The sequence below is a fragment of the Pieris rapae genome, chromosome 1, assembly GCF_905147795.1.
Source record: "Pieris rapae chromosome 1, ilPieRapa1.1, whole genome shotgun sequence".
NCBI lineage: Eukaryota > Metazoa > Arthropoda > Insecta > Lepidoptera > Pieridae > Pieris > Pieris rapae.
Genome location: NC_059509.1, coordinates 4,117,131 through 4,133,958, shown reverse-complemented (window position 1 = coordinate 4,133,958; position 16,828 = coordinate 4,117,131).

The window sequence follows — 16,828 nt, the reverse complement described above, 5'->3', positions numbered from 1 at the left end:
AGGAATGAGTGTCATTTAAGCAGCACACCCATTTGAACCATCTTTTCTCGCCCGATGCCAACACGATAATTGTACATTCGCTTGAATGTAAAATATTTCTCGTAAGCGCTCGGCGAAATGTCTCTGTTTACTTCGTAGTACAAATACAATGTGCGACTCACTTTATTTCTTACATTTACCTTACGCTCGTGTGCTTTTATTTTACATCCTCAATGAAGATGCATTTTCGACGAAGCGTTTCTGACGAGAGACTGAGAATAACAAACAGGTCGCATTGTCTATGCTAATTAATAGTTCTTTGTATTTTAGAACTGATTATAAGTAGACTTAACATGTCTGAGTTTTTCTGGTTAGTTAAGCATTCTTCATTCATGAAAAAACAACTGAAGTTGGGTAAAGTTCTACGGTTAAAATGCGTAGTAATAACATAAAAAAATACAAATTAAAATCAGAAAACATAACGGTAAGGTAGATACTCCTGAAATTTATAACATACAAGTTTCAATACTTACATAAGATATAAGTATTTAATATATTATTATTAATTATTGCCACGTTTTAGGTCTGCCACGTATGAAATAAATACAAAAAGCATGTTTCAATTTCATATAAAAAATATATTAGTCCTTATATAAAATAAAACACCCAAACAAGATGTAACAATTTTATTAGGTGTATATACCTAATTCGGGCATTAATATTATTCGCATCATACTAATTCCATGTATGTTAAATGCGATTGTTACAGTGGCTTTGTATTCTATCCACAAATTAAGTCGAACCGCAATGTGCCAAATGATTTATATAATCCGAGCTCAGTCGAGTTTATTTACGAGTCGAAACAAGGCATAATAATTACGAAGCGTATAAACGTTTGTTAACGTAAAAAGGAATTACTTCGTAACGACAACGGTGGGCCTAATTGTGCGGGACGTGACTGATATTCGTAGAATTACAAAAATACCGCCCGGAAATAGCTTTTTAATGTCATTTTCATTATCATTATTTGTATTCTGCGACTTCGAGATTCGCGGCACTTTTTTTAATATGGCAGAATTTTTTAAAAATCGAATTTTAAATTATTTCCAAAGTATATAATATATTTGTTTTTAATTTAATAAGGAATTTATCGTCTACGTAGATGAATTAACACTTATCTGCAGCAGAATATAAAAAATGCGCCCATATGACTCATTCCACATATGAATTATACCGGTTGATAATCATTCCGAGCCATTACATAAAACGATTTTATATACGTCAGAGAAACAATAGAAAGCGAAACCCAAACATTTCAGTTTATATTTTTCATGAAAATCCACCCTTTTGGTTCTATTCAGGCGAGTGACGGTCCATTGTTGGTACGATCAGGCCCATTCATGGCTCGCCGGGCAAACGGAGCTCGAAAACATTCAAATTAGACTATTGTGACGGATTTTTCTTATACATCGCGTTTTCATAAATACGTAGTCTGCTTTTGCATGTCATTGACCTTAGATAACGGATTTAATATGTTATCCAATCAAGTACAACGTTTTTGAAATATAACTAAAATGGTTGCATTTTCGTTCCGTTCCTAGTATTTTGATCATTTTTGATTAGAGTCTATAATAACATTTTCTTTATCTATTTTTTTAACGTGTTCTTCTAAAAATAATATGTTATAAGTATAAACACAATCTGTTTCAAACCATTAACATTTTTTGCTTTGTGCACAAATGACTTAGTAACTGAACTGCCACACGTGTAGCAACTGAAAAACTATTGCATAAGTTGAAAACATTCTCTTGGTAGATCGTCGTATTAACATTTGTTTTGGGTATGAAATAGTGTCAGCGTACTCGATGACCAGAATGCTTTACGACGAATTTCACAAAGCTAATCCTGGCCAATATAGACGTGCCTCGCTCTAGACCAGAGTTATTTTGGCTGCCATTCAAGAAGAAGGCTTCGAATAGACGGAACATCCTCCAAATTCCCTGGACCTAGCTCCTAGTGATTTCACCCTGTTTCCGCAGTTAAAGGAACATCTCGAGGTCCATAAATTAGATGTTGACGCAGTAATCGTCACGGTACACCTTGTTTAAGGGATTAAGAAGAATCTATTAAAAATAAATAATAGCTTTAAGCAAAGCATAGTGATTAAACCTGAAAGGTTAATCGAAAAATAAAATATATCTTCGTAATGAGCCATTACCTTGGACTCTTACTGTACCACAAATTGTTGACTTCTTACGTTCTGTACCACCATAGCCACCTCACAAAAATATTTCATTTATCGAAGGGAATGCAGAGCAGTTTGCAAGTCATAGCACCGAGTGCATTAGCCGAGTCGAGAGCATGTAATCGCATTTGCATTATAAATTTGTTCCTACACTTAATGGCTTTTTGAAACCACGGCTAAATAAAAATACATATAGTCAATTCGTGTTTATGAAAGGGCTTCATTATTATGCTGTGTACACAGAAAGTATGGGGGATGTTTTTACATTGAATGTATGATTTGTTTTATTAACGGGTCTTATCATGAATTCTATATACCTTTTTCAAATTGAAACTGGTATCGTTATTAAGTAGCAGTACTTTAAAAATATTATGAAATATTAAAATAAAAATTCTAAAGCTCTCATCCAAATTTTTAAAAGATTGCCATGAACTTTTAGTAGTAAGTGCGCAGCTCAAGAGATCAGGTTAGATTATTAATATTAAAATATATAAAAGAAACTTCAAATATGTGTTAATTAAAAAAGAAAAAATAACTCTAATAATTTAATATTTACATAAACCAAAATTTCAAAAACCTATTTTTTCAAACTTGTTTCCTAAGTTTTCCGACTTAATTCATCTCGATATGACTTTGCACACTGCACACAAAAAAGCCAAAAAAGATCATAATATCTTATTCCAACAATATCAAGGTTATGTACTAATTACCACCATTTCGTGTCGTATATCGGAATCATGAAGTCACTTATTAGACCTCCCTTCATAGCAGGCATGTGTAACCTTCTTGTCTTTTCACTCATGAAACGACAAAACTCAGCCAAAGCAAACATATTTATCATAGCATGGAGATACAAGAGCGGTAGACCCAAAGTCATGCCATCCGCATATCTGAGGAGTCTAGAGGCTGCGGTCTCTCAGACCCACAATCGTTTTACGGACGGTTATTACGGCATTATCCTCAGAATGCAAGCCATAGCTCGTAATTAATATGTGTAAGCCACGAGACCTCAATTACTCTGTGTGTTGTATTTCATTAATGAATGGACGTTATAATTGTGTATTGGTGCTGTTACGACAACACACGATTCTTTAAGAATTTCTATATGTTTATCCAGAAGTAATGTAGAGTAGGTCGGTACTAATTGATATTTCTTTCTATTCGCGCAAACATAATCTTAACATTATATAAATCTCCTGTAATATTTGGCCGCGATGGACTCCTAAACTACTTAACCGATTTTAAAATAAATTGGCACAGCGTGAGCAGTCTGGTCCAACTTAAGATATAGGATAGCTTAGATCTTTAATTATAGTCGCAATTTTATTTTACTGCAAAATATTTGTTTATTATTTGATACAATTCTAACAGATGGCGCTGTGTTAAAAGTATCAACGTTTTACATAAGCTCTCCTACCATTACCCTTGAATAGTTTACTACTATGTCATATTACAAAAACTTTAGCCACAGCAACGCTTGGCCGAGTCTGCTAGTGTCTTTATATTATTAACGTTGTGAGAAAATAGATAATCCAAAATCTCGATGACATATTTCATGTATAGGAGCAAAGCGGAATACATATTTATTAATATAATAAGTAAAGCAAAACAAAATGTTCTTTTGCAATTAGAATTTACGTTACACTGCAAAATATTTAGGGTTTTCACTAAATTGTTAACGACCTCTCGAAAATAGCCAAACGAGCACTTACTTCATCTTGATTAAAAGAAGTAAGAAAATTATTTAAAATCCGAAGTATACCCTAAAATATTCTAGTACCTACTCATGGTCATGCTACTAGCAGGAGTACTTGATGTAACACAATTTATTTACCAAGTGCAATAGTTAATTACATAAACAAGCAATGCAAGTACGATATACCAACAAAAACCCACTTCAGCGCAAGAAAGTCTTTGAATCGACACGTACCCCTAATAAAATCAAGATTTCTTTCCAAATATAGAAACTGTTAAGTGCTCACGAAAGAAAAAAAATCTCAAAGTAAGAGTGCTTGCAGTGGTCGAGAAGGTCATTAATGCACCCTTCACACGAACCCTCACATTCAGATAGGTAAGTGAAACAACTTTTTTGATGTTTGTCGTCAACGTGACATTACATAAGGGAAACTGGAATAATTATTTATTATTATTCCCCATAGCGTAGGGGTAATGTTTAGTAATAAGTCATTTAATTGTAATGGATTTTTTTATTCAGTCACAACTTCTATACAGACTGAAATTTTGGTTTGTAGGAACTTTTATTTGTATTTTGAAGTCGTACTTCTCATACATTGTTTTATACGAACAGGAAATTGAGAAACTGCATATAAATTAAGATTTGTATTTTCTCTTACTTTGAACGTTTTTATTCGCAAAAAATTAAACCGAGATTAAATTGAAATAATTTGTATTATTTTTAACTAAGTTAAAAACACTGAAAAGGTGTAAGTAAGCCTTTCGCTTCGCCAAGTAATCACTTTTTCTTGCTTGCTTGTTTCTGTTAAAATTTAATATCAAACAAAAAAACGTATAGCTGTAACTGAAATAGTATATAACTATAGCGTTAATAGTAAATTGAATTTAAATAAACATAATAATTGCACATTTTGTTTTATCACAAAAATACAAGCAACTTTTCATAGACTAGCCAAATTAGCATTCTAAGTGATGAGGCAGCGTGCTAAATACATGTCGACAACGTCCTTAGCGGACTGAATGTGCATATAATCGTCTATAGTACTCAAAACGTCCTACTTTCCTGTTCAAAGCTTCCTTTAATCTATTTCATCAGCCCATATTTTGAACACGGACAGAATGTAGAGTTATGCCATTTATAAATAAGAGAAGTATTTTTTTTTATACAACAAGGGCAAGCGGGCAGGAGGCTCACCTGATGTTAAGTGATATCGCCGCCCATGGACACTCTCGATGCTAGACGGATCGCGAGTGCGTTGTCGGCCTTAAAAAATTTCCCGTGTTTAGTATTTTTTTTATTTATGTAAACAAATTTAATTATTTACAGCATTTACAGAACTTGTCTCAGCAAAATTGATTTTTGTCAAGTTGTATTGGTAGTTTTGGTAGTTTTGGTGTGTAACCACACAGTGTATTAGAATTGGCACAGGTTAAAAACTCGCATTATGTTCTTTATTAAAACCAACAATCAATAATGTTATAACAATAATAATTAAACGAATAGATTGTGAAGTAATTTAATAATCGAACCTGGATGATTTTAGGTAGTACAGTTATTTTATAATTAATTTTATTTTTATCATTGTATATACCTTAAACTTACAACTTACATAATATTAAGGACACTAACACAATAATAATTACATACTTAACGTCAAAGTCAAAATCGTTTTTCACATAGTTAACACAATATTATGATTGTATTCTTAAATAAATAAATGATTACTATTATTTAAGCCAAGTCTGAATATTTATATATAATAATTTTAACTTATTTTTTAAAACTAAACTGAAACCTTTATACTAAGTAACTATATAAGACAACAAAATAAAAATACTCACATATACTATATATAAACTAAATTCCGTATAATTAAATAGTAGGTACAGTTCGGACGTAGGAGCATTTTAATGAGCGGGCCCGTGCAAAGCAGATGTGCGACAATCCGTGGTAAGCCCCGACTTAGTTTGTGTCGCTCGCGCTGTAATCGCAATGGGTTTGCACTTGAATTATTGCGAATTTAACCTACTTCGAACAATGAGTTTTAGATACAAACCTTTTATTGTGCTACAACCATTTCAGATTACAATAATAATAGCTTTATAAAGTAAATGATTATTTTTTCACCAATAGACACCAACTGCGTTGCAAATTTAATTTTCGAAGAAGGGCAACACTGTTGGTATTGACGCGCAAAATCACGTTCAATACTGGCTGATATCTAATATTGTAATATTCTAATTATATTAAATTGCAATTTTAAGTTAAAACGATTTAATTTTTAAATGATTTTTGTTTTCCGTGGGGTAAATACTATGTAATAGGTAGTACTGGTTTAAATGTCTATTTTAAAAATACTGTATTTTATTGTAATAATTACCCGACCTTATTGATATTTTTTTAACTTCTATATTATAACAATTTCAACAGACAATCAATTAGAGATTATTCACATATGAATTTAAAAAATATATAGTACTGTAAATCAAGACTGTATTGAACTGATTAAGTATCAACTATAGAATACAGAAGAAATATCTACTGTTGAAATTAACCTTTAGATATATTAATATTCAGCATCAGCACTGAAATAATCGTATTACGCTATGCCGTGAAAAATCGTGTAAAATCTTCTAGAATCTTTATAGCTCACCATTCCATTTTACCACAGGAGAATAATAAAAGAAAGCTATTTTTATATCAAATAAAAATGATAAAAGTTATGTTCTGTGCAATAGGAATCGGCCCAATTCCGTGGAAGAGATGGAAAACAAATTGAATTACACCACTATAGGAAGCCCACGTATGTCCGTGGATAGAGAAAAGTGGATGCATTAGTTTTTCACCCTTACAATCTCCGTATGTATGTACAGTTGCATTCATAAATATTTAAGCAGACTTCTAAGAAAACATAAAATGAATATTGAATTCCGTTTTATGTGTACTCGTATTCGATTTTGTTTTAAATGTATTCGTGAGTTTCGTAATCTATATATATAAAAGAAAGTCGTGTTAGTTACACCACTTATAACTCAAGAACGAAAGAACAGATTTGAGTGAAAATTGGTATGGAGGTAGCTTAGAGCCAGGAGACGGACATAGGATACTTTTTATCCCGTTCGACAGCGTTCCCGTGGGACTTGACATGAAACGTCAGTCACTATAAAAAGTGGTATAACAAATAAGAATCAGACTTGGAATAATAAAACGCAAATGATAGCTATGTAATTGACGTATAATGACAGCTATGTAATGACGTATATATGACAATTTGATATTTGTAAGAAATCAATATTCAAAATATTTCTATTAAATAAATACGTTTAATTATTTTTACAATTTACAATTTAATTATAATGATAGTGCTATTGCCCATTCGTATAAACAGTGAAGAGAACTATAAAACTCGGTATGGTCGTATGTATACAGTTCATCCAAAGAATGATGAATGTTTCTATTTGTTGTTGTTGTCGAATGACGCATTTAATCGAGTAAAGGAAGTTTATGATACTTTAATGAAGGCAAACGATGATGAAAATGGTGGTTTATATTTCCTAGATGCCCTTGGTGGAACTGGCAAGACATTCCTCATGTCATTAGTTTTAGCAACTGTTCGGGCGAGATCCAACATAGCGGTTGCAGTTGCTTCTTCTGAAATAGCAGCCACATTGTTAGAAGGATGCCGTACGGCTCATTCAGAATTAAAATTACCGTTAAATCTTCAAACTATTGGAGAACCAACGTGTAATATTGCAAAACACTCAGCAATGGCCAAAGTTTTAGCGGCATCGAAAATCATCATCTGGGACGAATGCACAATGGCGCATAAACGTGCATTGGAAGCACTTAACCGAACATTAAAAGATTTACGCAATGAATCGAGATGTTTTGGAGGAGCAATGATTTTACTGTCTGGCGATTTCCGCCAAATACTGCCAGTAATTCCAAGATCTACGGCTGTCGACGAAATAAACGCTTGCCTCAAATCGTCAAATCTATGGCGCTATGTGACGAAACTGCAGCTGACAACAAACATGAGAGTTACATTGCTTACTGATAAAAAAGAAGAAAAAGAATAAAGATGTAGATGACCTGAACTACATAATGGTATGCGTTTGGTGGTTAGAAAATTGAAGAACAATGTAATTTACGCTACGATAATGATAGGAAAATTCAAAGGTGAGGAAGTTCTTATTCCGAGGATCCCGATGATCCCAACCGATATGCCGTTTGAATTTAAAAGACTTCAATTTCCGATACGTCTTGCATTTGCCATGACCATCAACAAATCACAAGGCCAATCCTTAAAAGTTTGTGGTTTAAATCTAGAACATTCATGTTTTTCCCATGGTCAATTATACATGGCATGTTCACGGGTCGGAAGACCATCAGCGTTGTTTGTTTTTGCGCCTGATAATAAAACAAAAAATGAAAAAATGTGTATCACAAGGTACTTAAGTGAAGAGCAACCTATGTACTAAAATACAGAAATAATAATGAATGATTAATGTAGGTATTTAATTTTTTTGTATATTTTCCAATAAAAAAACCCAAACTGCTTATTTATTGCCATTAAGGCGGAACAAAGTTCGCCAGGTCAGCTAGTAGTTAATATGTAGCATTACAAATTTAAGATTTATTTGTTTCTGATGTTCTATATTTGAAACAGATGTGGCGCAACTGTAGACTTTAGTAATAAGTAAGTAAAATATGTTTAATTGAAAATCGTAACATGTACAGATTATCATAAATTTTAATACGTATAACAACAGAGGATGGTATATAGTTACACAAACTAATATATTATATATATATATACACACAGTTTGCTTGTAAAAAAGAAATGAATGCAAAAATGCATTGCGTCACACGTGTTTAACTACATAATCAAAGCATAAATAATAGTGTCTTCTAAAACAAGAGGAATGTTGTTTTTAATTGCCTTACGCCACTCGCGAGGTAATGGGCAAAAAGAATAATCACAAATGAAGCTGGATTTAGCTCTGTTTATAAAACATTTCAGGCTTATATAATGCTTAATTAGCCAGGATTTTGCAGCCTCGAAGCGCATAACTCACTCTCTTATAACAATTAGCTTGGATTTTAGCTACTTTTTTATTTTTTCGTTTGGGAATAATGTAATTTCAAATTATTCAAAGGAATACTTAAAAATAAAAACTTACGGAAATCTTATGTTAAATAAAAATAAAAATTATATTTAAGTTACTTTATTAATATTTGTGTCTCGGTGACAGTAGGCATCGGAGTTACTTTACTTTGAAAAGGACAAACTATGAACAAACCTTAACTATGAAAAATCTCTCAGTTGTAATTTACACTTCGCAAGTAAACAGCTCTCAACTTCTCAATATCGTACAAAAACAGGCCACATTCTCTACTAAAAATGTTATAAATGTTTTAAACTTGAGAAATGTTACAGACTATAATTAAATAAATTGGCTTTATCTATATCTATCTATAAATAATACATTATTATAAGAAAATAAAGCAATATTTAATCAATGGTTAGTTCTGTTCAGGGATTATTGCGAAAACAGAAACAGCAAATAAATTGACAAAATACATACAGTTAATACACACTTAACAACATTTGAAAACCTGAATTCCAATCACATCTGTACACAGCATTTTAGTCGCATCTTCAGTGCTGGTTTACTAAATATTAACCATTACATACAGTAGGTATACAATATACATATATTCAAATTAATGAAAAAAAAATTGTATAATTTTATGTTATCAGAAGTTACTATAGGTATGTCCCTGAACTCGGTTTTTCGGTAAAAATATAGTAAACACTGTTCAAAGATTTGAGAGTCATTTATCGGATATAGGTATGAATTATTTTCCGAGCAGTGTTGGCAAGAATCAGCGTGCGACTTTCATACCTGAGGTCGTAGGTCCGATCGACCGGCTGTGCACCAATGGAGTTTCTTTCTATGTGCGCATTTAACATTTGCTCGAACGGTGAAGGAAAACATTGTGAGGAAACCGACATGTCTTAGACCCAAAAAGTCGACGACGTGTGTCAGGCATTGGCGGCTGATCACCTAGTTGCCTATTAGATTTAAAAAATGATCATGAAACAGATTTAGAAATCTGAGATCAAGACCTAAAAAGAGATTGTGACGCCACTGACTTATTTATTTTGGGTATGAATTATTTGTATTTAACATTTGCTGAGACAAAGATAGCTGAACACTTATACACCGCCTAGAAGAAATATCAAAAGAAAGGTTGTGCCTTCATTTTTTTAAATATCATATCAAAACCTCCGGGCTCCTGACGAAGCGAACACTAGATGTATTATTTAAATTTAAATATTCGTTTATGACCTACCTACCTAGTATGTATGCTCTAATACATTTTCAGTAATAGTAAAACATTAGTTATAAACGCAATAAAAGACAATTTAATATCCACATTTCGTACCTTTAAGATAATAGAAAATATGAATCACAATATTCCTAGGAAGTGGCCGGAGGAAAGCTCTTTATCTTAAACGAGGGAAATTAAAGTTTATAGACTTGACACGGCGGTTTGTATATTTATTTCTTCGCTATTAAACTTTTAGTTCCACGTGCGATAAATTGTCTCTTAGCAGTTTAAATTATATAGGTACTGTTTTGTATTAAGAGTTGGTATATGGACGCGGTGTTTTCAATCATATAATTTTTATTTCGCCGGTCGTCGCTCAACTAATAATCTGGTCGGAAAATACACTTGAATTTTTACATTAAACCTTGTTTATATTAGAATAGTGTGTTAAACTAAGTAAATTTTAATCAGGCAACTTAAGGAAATTTTAATTGTTTTGAACAGCGTTAATTGTTTATTACTCTTATCTTTTGGCAAGTGGCCCATATGGCGAGAGCCTGTGGTTGTATGGTATCAACAAGTCGAAGGATAACATAATTATAACAACGACCACATTATTTGTTTTTCCCTTAAGAATCTAATTCAAAAATTAATTTGATGCTTCAGATGTATTATGTACACAGGAGTACATATTTTCAGTAATGATCTCATAGAGATATTATATTTGAATACAAAGTAGTTTTTTTTTAATTATACACCTAAATAATCTTTTCTTAAATATATTTTTATACAGGCTTTGAACCTGAATTATTACACAGGTCTCTCTCACAACAGTATTTTCTACACACCTGAACTATTTAACACTATAATTTAGGTAGCTAAAGGGGGTACCTAGTGCATTAGCCCAATACGTAAGCAGTTTAATTATTCATCTCATTAGAGAACTTTGAAGACGTTCCTTTGTATAGGGGTGCAGGCGCCGGCGCCTGATAGCCTAGTTACTACTTGACTTGCAAAGTTTTACAATATAATGTAGTTAATGTTCAACAATCGAGTTATAGGCGAAGTTTTGATGTTGAATTTCTGATCTATTTCGTCGGTTGCTGTTTGTTCGAAAGCCATATTTAATTCAGCAAACCGCTTGTGGTTTTAGTGAGGCGAGTTGTTTTCTTTTTATTGTGCTTAAAAATAATATACAAACTTTGTTAGGTAAATATATTAATCTTAAACAGAAATAACGTTCCTTAATAAACCCATTAAATAATAATTATTTCATTTAGCCGTTAAAAATACTTATTTGTATAATTTTTGGGACACTATTAATATTTTAATGTTTATTAGTAGTTCAATTGACTTATATATCTGGCGCAAAGCCTATAATTATACTTTTTAAAAGACTACGTTTCTCGCTTTTCCATTGAATTTCTGAGGCAGAACAATTTTAAAGTTCAGATGTGCATACCATAATATCGGCTGTCACATCCAGCGAGATTACACAGATTTTGACAAGGGAAACGTCAAGAGCATTATCGTATCTAGTAAACATCGCCCCGGGCATATTGCTGAGCTATTTATTTCATACAATTATATAAGAAGAAATTGTATTTACTTGGTATTATATAACCTTGTATAGGCAACAAAATGTCTATATATAATTGTAAATATATAATATATATAACTGTATACTAAATAAGAAATATTCTTAACGGCTTCTAATATCTATAGCTTATAAGACTTCCATTAGCTGATAATCCAACCAATCCGTTTACATAATCGAACACACCATAAAATATTCACGAACGGTTTTTAAAGGGATGTTTACCGATAAATCACCATAACTAAGTACACAGGATAAATCTTAGCCATTACGCCGCATATTGAACACTTTAAACCCTTCGTCAATCTGACGAATCGCAAAGCAATTTAGTGTGAAAACGGAGGGAAATAGTCGACAGGTCTACAACTGAACAAAAGCAAACAAGCCCGCTGGCGAAAGTACGGAGCGTGACAAATGACGTGCAGGTGTCACTCGGGTGTTATCAGCGTGACGCAGCTGGATTCGCGACATGCGGGGTGATTAGAAAATATGGATTTGAAGTTGTTTTAAATGCAGGCAAAAAAAATCTTTATCTGTTTTATTGAATTATTGAAATGATAATTATAATTATCATCGTTAAGTTATAAATAGAGCAGTGTTAGCCTAGTGGCTTCAGCGTGCGACTCGCATACCTGTAGTCGTAGGTTCAATCCTAGGCGGTGCACCAATGGAGTTTCTTTCTATGTGCGCATTTAACGTTTGCTCGAACGGTGAAGGAAAACATCGTGAGGAAACCGACGTATCATAGACCCAAAAAGTCGACGACGTACTGGTACCTGATCACCTACTTGCCTATTAGATTTAAAAATGATCATGAAGCAGATTCAGAAATCTGAGGTCAAGACCTAAAAGAGGTTGTAGCGCCACTGTTTATTTATTATTAAGTTATACAAATATGTATATTTCGATCAAAAAAGGTTTCCGACGAAATTAAAGGAAAAAAGAGACATATTATTTACAAGCTACGTTGTGATCGTTTTGAGTCACATGACTGACGCATTCATAAATTGTATTTTAACTACGGTTTTCCTGACAAATGAATGATTCTTTACAAGTTATTTTACTCGATAACTCTTGTTATGCCTTTATTTTTCATATTGTTAAATAAAAATGGTTTCGTTAAACTTTTTAATTTCGCCAACCAGCCTATGTACGTATTATTTCTATTTTGGAAGACTTACGCGCTTAACTTAATACTTAATATTTATTTGATCTCTTCGTGTATGTCATGTTTGCGTATAAGTGTTTGTCACATTAAAAATAGTATTTTGTGATTATTTTGACGATGTACTGAGCTTTTAACAATAATAAAAGAAACGTGGTAGATACAATTTTTTTTTCTCTCTTTATTTTACAAAATAATATAGTATATCACAATATGTTTAGAAAATCGATGTGGTGGCCGGTCTGTATAGTACCAAAAAACACGTTAATATATCATGGTAATTATATATGAAGTTAACAACGATGAGCAGACAGAGGGTGAGATAAGCAATGCTTTTCCAAATGTCAAACTCCTTATCACTGAAATGAAGCGAAGATGTAATTATGCTCGTCGCTTTGTCGTATTTCGTCAGTCTTATCATAACTCTTTTTTAAGCCAAGTTTCAAATAACTTCATTATTTTTAAAACAAAAGAAATTTTGAAAAAATTAACCGACTTATTAATTTATTAAGGATACAAAACATACATCTTTATAGAACAAAAAAATTAATACATTGGATATATCCACAAAAAGTTTCACTGAAAAAAAAGTGTGCGTATACTATATGCTTTAAACTTTACAGAAATTGATTAAATAAAGTTAAATGAGATAAAATTTAACATAAATAAATATGTCATGTAAGGTACTGTAATGTTCTGATTTGTATTCAAATTTTGTTTCAGTGAACACATAATCTTTATAAATAAAATTAATCTCTAAATATCTTGCAAAGTGTAAAACTCTAAAGGAGCCGAAATAATTCGAGTATTATTCATATTTATTCCTTGAACACTGGAGAGAAAATTTAAATAAATACAAAAAAAGGTGAAAAATCTAGTTTTATTTAGTTCTTATTATTCCGGAATAGTGTATGCAGTCTACGTCTCTATTCTCTAGTAGTATTAAAAGTAGCAGATTCGGAGATCTCTGGGGATGCTAGTTTATATTAGATTTAGAAATTTTTGTATAAAAAAATCCAGTAGTAAAAGAAGCAAGATTAACTTTACATCCAACTCATTGTTTAGCTCATTTTATTTGCCGACCTAATTTTGTTGATGGTAATGAAAAATACTAAATAAAACAGTAAACTTTTGCAGCTGGTTTGAGCCTTCTGAGATATTTTTCACTCTTTATTATTATAGCGGCCACCTTTTTACTTGAATGGAAAATTGTATGAAGGCCAAAATATTATACAACGTTACTTTCTCTATTTTTTCTTAATTGGAAAACTTTTAATTACTTGTTATTTACATTTGAACAATTTAATTGCGTATTTTTTAATTAAATCATGTTTAAAAATATACTGTTATCCCATGACCATTTTTTTATAATTTATTAAGCAGTTATAGTAAGTTTGTATTTTATTTAACAATTTTTAAAATAAATGTGTTTTACACTGCATCCATTACAACATAATTATTATACATATATAACATAATAATTAACTTTCATAGTTAATTATTTTTATGGTGCTTACTTGGTGGTTACTTTTTGAAGGTGCTGATGGTTCGCGCGGTCTGCCAGTATGGTCAGAGCTTTGATGTCGGTCAAAATTACTCGCCGTTTAAATTTCGAGTTTTCAGTTTCAACTCCGTTATGTTAACGTGTTAACGAGTATGTTTTACGTCCCGGCAAACTCAACTTACGAGCGACGAGTCGTCGAATGTGAGATGGAGGAAGATTTATACTCATTTCTCCATGAATCGGACCATTTCTATTGGACAATTTTTCCATTTATTCTTTGTTTTGTTGTTCATCAACATTTATTTTTATAATAATAATAATAATAATTTATTATATAAATAAATTTTATTTTAAGTGAATTTGACTCTTCTTTGAAAAATATTGTAAATTTCAGAAAAAAAATAAAAATTAACAAAAAAAGCAAAAAAATATGAATAAAATTTACTTTATTTCCTTTGAAACTTCGATCAGCGAAGCGGGCGGGGCCGGCTAGTATTCTATAAAATGGTTTAAATTATTAGCATGTTGTTTTTCTTATATTAGAATCGGATAAGCCAATCACGATAATGGTATGTGTAAATTAAAACTAACTGGTATTACCGAAGTCTGCTAAAACCTTTACCACTTAATATAAATCCTAAATTAATGCAAAATAATGCAAATGATGCCGCAGCTTTATTATAATAACTTATTATTTCACGTGGTGGCTGTAACCACAGTGCACTGATATCTACCGTGCCACAGCCGTGTTGTCCCTTTGTAATATCCTCTAATAACATACGCTAAAAGCGCGGGACGAAATAATTATACGGATGACCACGTGAAAACAATAGCGCCGTTTCACGGAATTTTCAGACTATTTGTAAGGCAACTACGTCTGTTTTCCCGTGAAAATGTCTATGTTAGCTCCTTTCAGCCAGGTGTTTTTGTATGTAGACATTTTTCCATTAGCGTAACGAGTGCAGTGACTAAATTTTCTTTTAATAAAATGCAATGCTAAGATTTTAGGTAAATTATATGTTTGAGACTTGATTCAAGACGCGAAATAAAAAGTACTTTTATACTATTTAAACTGTTACAATGCAATACTACTACAATATTTAAAAACTAAAGAAACTACGTAGTTAGTCCTCCTACAACTGATCTGCTCATAGTCATGCGCTTTGGAAAAAAAAGGAACTACGTTGATGAATGAATGAAAAATGTTAACAGATTATAATTTTTAATACTAAAACCTTTTGACATACTGATACTGATTTGACATACTATTAGCATTAAGGATGTATAAAAAATAAAGAAAGAAGGTATAAACATAAAACAAAAAAAAATCCTATCCTAAAGTATTTTTTTATTACTAATGCAAAATAAAACTATTTAAATCTTAATTTATAAAAATACCAGGTGGTAAAAAAATATCTCGACCTTCACACCGAAACAGATAAAATAACCGTTCTAACAGTACCATTGTTTGTTATTAACGTATTAACATATAAAACAGATTCGGGAAAGTAATTAACGTAAATAATCAGAAGAACACGTGAGCCTTCGTGGTTCAGAGAGTATGAGATTTAAATTAACCAACCTTATTAGAATTATTATGGTTTTAATTTGCCTATTTTTAATGTTTGGAATCAGTCATAATTTCGAATTTTAATATTGACATTCTGAATAACTCAGATGATACTTTATTTTGTTAGTCCCATTTGTGACCAAGTCTAGTGCTGCCCTGGTTACGCTTGCGATCGTACAGTCGTGCGTTTGAAAGAAATACATTTCGGCACGTAATTTTATTTTATTTATTTACAAAAACCACAGTCCAAAGAGGTTACCCTAAATGCACAAGATTGCAAAACAAATAAAATTCACACCCGAAATATCTAATAATGATTTTTAAATGTGCAAACCAGGCTAAAAAATCACATAATTATACACATAATTACTATTTAGGCTAAGAAGTAGATCTTTTGTCAGTTCACTCAATGGACAATGAAAAAGGTCCATTAACCTATGCAATTCGTCGACAAACGTAATCCAGTAAATCCTAGGTGATATTTTTATTATCCGAAATAGTTTCGGCCATTCAAGTCTAATAATGAAAGGCGACTGTAATATTGTCGGTAAAAGAATAGCCAGCTAATTCAGTGCTACGTGTTGTATTCAACTCACGTCTACCGTAAGTAACGGCGTCTTCGCAACTCGCATGTGACACCTAGCGTTAGGTGCGGTGAAAAATGGCCCTTTTCCCGACGCGCGGATAAATTTATCTTCTCGCGACTATTGCGAGCGGGTTATTCGTGTGTTAA